Source organism: Xenopus laevis, chromosome 8L (assembly GCF_017654675.1).
Source record: "Xenopus laevis strain J_2021 chromosome 8L, Xenopus_laevis_v10.1, whole genome shotgun sequence".
NCBI lineage: Eukaryota > Metazoa > Chordata > Amphibia > Anura > Pipidae > Xenopus > Xenopus laevis.
In genome coordinates, this window is record NC_054385.1 from 45,238,442 (window position 1) to 45,245,902 (window position 7,461).

At 38.4% G+C, this 7,461-nt stretch overlaps 1 long non-coding RNA gene across 1 annotated transcript in view; it reads left to right on the forward strand.

Moving 5' to 3' along the window:
• Positions 1–1,882: 1,882 nt before the first annotated feature.
• LOC108698413 overlaps positions 1,883–7,461 on the forward strand; it is a 69,225-nt gene continuing 63,646 nt past the window's right edge. The window contains exon 1 of the long non-coding RNA XR_001932640.2: positions 1,883–2,135. This is a non-coding gene — a long non-coding RNA (uncharacterized LOC108698413). The remainder of the gene's footprint in view (positions 2,136–7,461) is intronic.

Here is a 7,461-nt window from a genome sequence, read left to right on the forward strand (position 1 = left end):
CGTCAAAAAAATGTGTCCGTTTTTTTTGGACGCCGGCGTAAAAAATGAGACGCCAGTGCCGTTTCACCAATTTCGCTGGAAATTCGCGAACTTCTCGACGAAGCAAAACACCCCAAATTCACCCATCGCCATTTCTAAATCGTCACATGGAAGTGAACCATCTATGCTTACTAGGGATGGGTGAATTTTTTCGCCTTCTTTCACCACAAAAATGACGCCCATGTATGGCGTTGTGCGTCCAAAAAAAGACACGTGTCCAAAAATTCTTTTTTGACACCCATAGATTTTAATGGCCAAATTCGCCCATCCCTAAATTGCTTACACCAATATGAAGATGTCGGAAAGCACATCTATCAACAATACTTCCCTATTTGCGTCAAAGGGCATAAAAACAGCTGATGTCAAAAACCTTACCTTAAGCATTCCTTACAAAATGAGTTCAGTTCCACCTGGTCAGTTCATTCCCCTAAGGGCTGATATAAATGAGATATGTCCCAGGGTACTTATTTTTAAAAGTATCCTCAGGCAACCCCAAGATTTTTTTTTTTTTTGTTGAAAATTACATATCAAGAAATAGCTGATTGATGCAGAAGAAAATCAGTCCCATAGGATTTTTACTAGCCGGTGTCACTTGTGTTTGAGATGCAGGTTTGAGCCCACCTAAACGCATTAGCTAACTGATTCCATTATATTCTGAATGCTATGGGACCTGTTATACAGAAACCCATTATCCAGAAAGTGCCACATTATGGAAATGCCCATCTCCCATAGACTCCATTTTAAGTAATCCAAATTTTTAAAAGATTTCCCTTTTCTCTGTAATAATAAAACAGTACCTTGTACTTGATCCTAACTAAGATATAATTAATCCTTATTGGAAGCAAAACCAGCCTATTGGGCTTATTTAATGTTCACATGATTTTCTAGTAGACTTAAAGTATGAAGATCCAAATTACGGAAAGATCCGTTACCCGTAAAACCCCAGCTCTTGAATATTCTGAATAACAGGCTCCATACCTGTACTCAAAATTGTGTTAACTCTATTCATGTTTCAAAGCATTTGTTTAGACGTGTTATGCTGCATATCCTTGCATTGCCCCTCATGGTCAGAAATCAAAAGAAAAGAGGGTTGCGTTTGGAAGAATACACACATTGAAAAAAAAATGTTATCTAAATGCTTATTATTAGTTTATCCATGTATAACATTCAACCCAAAAGTACTTTTATTACCTAAGACAGCAAATACTGTATACCCTGTAGATAACAGAGCGAGCCTGAAATACTCACTCAATATTCAATACTCGCAATATGAGGGTTATGCACTAAAATCCAAATTTTTTTTTTTTAAATAAAAAACCACGACCAAACTCCCAGAACCTATTTTACCTTATTTATTATTAAAAAAAGCTTGATTTTATGGGTAAAAACTTCATAAAATAGAGCAAAAAACCCAATTGCATGATTTTTTGCAGGGTTTTTTCCCCGAAAAGCCCACATTTTTTTGGATTTTTGCCCAAAAAGGTCAGATGTACGAGCTAATTCCAGCACAGACCACATAAACTTCAAAATAGGATAGGGACCTCTGCGATTGATTTATATACAAACCCGGCGGGTCTGAGGTGGCTGATTTTAAAATTCTGGCTTTATGCTGCATCAGACTTAAATAAATCTCAAAAAATGTGAACTTTAAAAAAAAAAAGAGTTTTGCCTCAAAAAACCCGACCAGAGTTTAGTACAGAAAATAATCCCCTGTATGTATGTGCTTGTATTATATATACTGAGAAAATCAAAAGAAGGAAGGTATCTTTTCTCCCAGAATCCTCTATGAAGCAGTCCTATTGAGAGCTGTGCAAATGCTTAAATGGGAGGTCTCATTAACCTCACCTGTAACTAAAAGCTGTGGGAGCAGCTGCTGCTCTGCTGGTGGGCTGTGTCTGTGTGAGGAGCTGAGGATACCCCTAGACCCTGTGAGTGGAATTTTCATTTCACTGGTGTTGTATGAATTTGCCCTAAATGTGGCTGTGGGTCTTTTGGAAAAGGATTAGGTTCTCTGGTAACCAGAACTGTCTATTTACTGCCCTAAAGACTGAGGCGCAAGCTGCTGCTGAAAGACACACAGGGAATCTCAAAGAACTGTGAGTGCAAATGTTATTTCTGTTGAACTTACTACAACATGAGTTGCTGCCCTTCCCAGGGGTAATGTTCATGATTTATGATAGTTGCATGTTGCCAAGTCTACTGTGAGGTCAGATAAGCAAACCTGTATGTGTTTTACTGTTTGCTTCAGTGAGGAATCAGACACACGAACATCATATCATCTGGTTAATAGTGATGGGCGAATAAATTCAGCATGCGCTAATTTTGCGGCGAATTTCAGCGGAAATTCGGCAGTGAAAATTTGGTGGTGTCAAAAAAATTTGGACGCACATTTGGACGTCCATTGACTTTCGAGTTTCGTAAATTTTTCACAGTTTCGCTAATTTTGTTGGACTTTTTCTGCAAAGCGAAATGGGAGAACTTCTCCCAACACTACTGGCTACATTTCTAAGTGAAATAAATAAACAAGCAAAGCTTTGTTTGAACCCCTGTGTACCTATTTCTCATGTACAGCTGCTGCTACTTAAGGAGTTATTCCCCTACCCCCCAATAGAAATGTATATAATCTTGTGGGGGAGGGGGAGTCAATATTTAAGTAGTAGATATGTGCAGCACTTTAAAACAGAAGTGCAGCACTTCTGGAACAGAAAAGGGAGAGATAAGAATTTTAACAAAGGGTGTGAGAGGAAAGGAATGACACAGTGATAATTAATTGATTTTGGGTTTCCTTTAAAACCTGTTCAGCCAGGCTAGTGAGATGAGGGTGCTTAAGGGCTGGACTCCACAAGCATTTTTCGTCAGATCGAGGCCGGCCGTCAAAACGCACGCGACAAGTCAGATGGAGTTGCGCTCTTGAAAATAGAATTGGACTGAATGAAAAGTCGGAGTTAACAACTACACGGTTTGACTGTCGGATGAAGACGCTGCTTTCTGCGTCCACATCTGACATTAGTGTTGCGTCGAATGTAATGTAGTTGTTTCGCTTGACTTTTCATTTAATACAAATATAACTTCACGTGTGCGACTCCATCTGACTTGTCGCGTGCGTTTTGTCGGCAGGCGTCGATCCGACGAAAAACACTCGTGGAGTCCAGCTCTAAAGGTTTAGCCCCCAAAAAAGAGAGATCTGTAGAGCTGCAGACTAGACACCCTTTTGTCTAATTTGTCAGAATTACACATTATTCCAGTACGATGTTAATGACATCTTGTTTTCATTAAAACTCGAGCAATGAGGTGCTGTTGTATCAACGGAATTTTAGCAAAGGCGAGAGGTTAATGAGCGCTCAAATTCTCCTTTCTGCTGTGTTGCATATAGAAAGGAAGGGTTATGCTTTCTCGCAACGCTTAATAGGTGTCATGTTACTGAAGGAAAGTGTTTCATTTTAGCCGAGAGCTTCTATATTTTCTACTCTCAGCTTTTTTTTTCATTTTTTAAGGCAAGTGAATACAGTAACACATCTCACATGACAAAACAGCTGAAAAAGATCCAGGAGTGTTTTGTTGTTGATTTGCAAGATTTTCAGATGCTAAAATACCTGCCGAAATTTCTTTAAAGTCCCGCTCTTCTAAAACTAAAGCTATACATTTAGGTGACGGGCAAATACTTGTTTAGAAGGCACTGTATAATGTACAAGTCTCACCATTGGCCTATGGGATGACAGAACTTCTTTATATGTGGCAATGACAGATTAGTTAGGGTTAATTCTAAATGGAAGATTCTAGTATGTTGAAAAAAAAATTCAAGTATGTTAAATTGTTAATGTCTTTTGTTTTAAAGTTATATCAGGCACCTATTTCTAAAAGTTAACTGCTGCTATCACTGTTTTTTTGTGACATGAATGCAAAGTAATGACGCCATTACCTAACCTTTAACCCATGTGTCTATTTCCTATTGTCGGAGTCACGGAGGGTGTAATGTAATAACAAGAGTAATGTTTTCTACAGGCCTTCTAACCCATGGACACTAATCAGCATTTGCTACTAGTTATGCAGTAGCATAACTAGTACAGGTATGAGACCTGTTATCCAGAATGCTCGGGACCTGGGGTTTTCCGGATAACGGATCTTTCTGTAATTTGGATCTTCATACCTTAAGTCTAATAGAAAATTATGTAAACATTAAATAAACCCAAGAGGTTGGTTTTGCTTCCAATAAGGATTCATTATATCTTAGTTTGGATCAAGTACAAGCTACTGTTTTATTATTACAGAGAAAATGGAAATCATTTTTAAAAAATTTGGATTATTTGATTATAATGGAGTCTAGATGTTCATTCCGTAATTCGGAACATTCTGGATAACGGGTTTCCGGATAACGGATCCCATGCCTGTTGTTATGAGCGAATACATTTGCCAGACACAAATTTGCTGTGAATATCCGCAAATGAATTTTCGAAACTACGGCAAAAAATTGCGGGCGAAAAATTTGGTGTGCAAAAAAATTGCAGTTGAAAAGACCAGACGTGCGTCAATGTTGAAAAGCATAAAAAATGTTGCGCGTCAAAATTATTCAGGCACCCATTGACTTTAATGCATTTGGACAAAATAGTCGCACGTATAAAAATTGTCAAAATTGACGTGCGTCAAAATTATTTTGACGTTCATTGTATTCAATGCGTTTCGTAAATTTTTCGCCGTTTCGCAAATTTCGGCACAGATTCGTCCATCACTAATAACTAGATGATACTGGGCCCCACAACAAATTAATTTTATGGCCCCAAACATATCCTGAGGTTGTCCTGTTCTACCAATAAATATTGAAGTTGCTCATTATTTGGGCCTCATGGGGCCCCCGATACCGCCCTTACAACCATAGTTACACCCCTGCCTGTTGGCAAACAGCCTATCAGTTTCCTGATCCTTCATAATACCATCTACTTCAGAAGGAAATGGGACAGTATAAAGTACCTGACTGCTGTAAATCCAACATACTACATGGAACTATAAAGAAGCTGAGCTTTGAAATTCCTACAGGGTTTAGACAGCCAGAGAATGGCATTCCGTGCCATATAAATAGGTCAGGTATTTACTACTAAAGGGGTTGTTCACCTTTGAGTTAATTGTTATGTGATGTAGTGATATTCTGAGACAATTTGCCATTGTTTTTCATTTTTCATTATTTGTGGTTTTTGAGTTATTTAGCTTTTTATTCACCAAATCTCAAATTTGCAATTTCATCAGTCTGGTTGTTAGGGTCCAAATTATCATATTGCATTGAATTAAATAAGAGACTGGAATATGAATAGGAGAGGCCTGCAAAGAAAGATGAGTAATAAAAAGTAGCAATAACAATACATTTGTAGCCTTACAGAGCATTTGTTTTTAGGTGGGGACAGTGACCCCTATTTGAAAGCTGCACAAAGTCAGAAGAAGAAGACATATAATTATATATATATATATATATATATATATATATATATATATATATATATATATATATATATATATATATATATATATATATATATATATATATATATATATATATATATATACACATACATATATATATATATATATATATATATATATATATATCAAACAAAAAAGTCCAGACCACTTGCTTAATGAAACAAAAAAGACTTTTACCAAGCAAGAAATTGCAACGTTTCGAAGCTCCCGCTTCTTTATCAAGCATAAATGATTACAATGACATCACATCCTATATAGGGTCACAGGCATAAGTTCCGCCCACACACATATGTAGAATAATTAAGCATAACCCCATGGTATCACATAATATCACCCAGAATGAGCATAATTAAGCATTGCTGACATAATTCTAATAAACACCAGGTTATGCATCAAGTAACTAGTAACAATTAAGTAACAATAACATATATTAGTTTTCACTCAGATTATCAAAACAATGTAACAAATAGGATATGTATTATCAATCAGTCCCAAAGTTACCCCATCTCATTCAATGATTGTAATATACTTATATAAAGGCATACAGATCATATTCTCTATTGAGTCCCTTTGGATGTAGCGTTTGTAGTGTATGGATCCAAAATTTCTCCCTTTTCTGGAGTTGTTGGAGTCTGTTGCCCCCCCTGGCGTGGGGGGGCAACAGACTCCAGCACAAGAAACCTCAAGGTTGCTACCGAATGCCGTGCTGCATGAAAGTGCGCCGGAACTGGTAATTTCAACACCTCCTTTCTAATAGTAGATTTGTGCTGGCTTATCCTGTCACGTATAGGTTGAATGGTTTCCCCTATGTAGGCCAGCCCGCAGGGACATTTCAGCATGTAAACTACGTACTCAGTGTCACATGTGTAATGGTCTTGTATTTCGAACTTCCGCCCTGTGTGGGGATGGGTAAAGGCATTTGTACGTATGACGCTAGAACACTGATTGCATCTACCACAAGGGTACATGCCATTTCTCAGTGGTGCTAAAGTCCTCTGCGGGTTGGTCCGAGTGGTACCTAAATCTGCCTTAACAAGGGTACCCGAATGCAATGCTTAACCAGGAAGTAGCAAGGGTTAGAGAGCTCCATCGAGATTCCATTATACAGGAAAAGGTGCCAGAGGTGTCACAAAAAAGACGTATACCGTTTGTGCATACTTATCACCCAAGTACACGTAAGATACATCAAATTATCTACAAACACTGGCCATTACTGCAAAAAGCCTATCCTGATATTTTGGAATTTAAAGCACCCCCCCTCCTGTCGTATAAGCGCCCAAGGAGTCTGAGGGACAGACTTGTTAAGGCAGATTTAGGTACCACTCGGACCAACCCGCAGAGGACTTTAGCACCACTGAGAAATGGCATGTACCCTTGTGGTAGATGCAATCAGTGTTCTAGCGTCATACGTACAAATGCCTTTACCCATCCCCACACAGGGCGGAAGTTCGAAATACAAGACCATTACACATGTGACACTGAGTACGTAGTTTACATGCTGAAATGTCCCTGCGGGCTGGCCTACATAGGGGAAACCATTCAACCTATACGTGACAGGATAAGCCAGCACAAATCTACTATTAGAAAGGAGGTGTTGAAATTACCGGTTCCGGCGCACTTTCATGCAGCACGGCATTCGGTAGCAACCTTGAGGTTTCTTGTGCTGGAGTCTGTTGCCCCCCCACGCCGGGGGGGCAACAGACTCCAACAACTCCAGAAAAGGGAGAAATTTTGGATCCATACACTACAAACGCTACATCCAAAGGGACTCAATAGAGAATATGATCTGTATGCCTTTATATAAGTATATTACAATCATTGAATGAGATGGGGTAACTTTGGGACTGATTGATAATACATATCCTATTTGTTACATTGTTTTGATAATCTGAGTGAAAACTAATATATGTTATTGTTACTTAATTGTTACTAGTTACTTGATGCATAACCTGG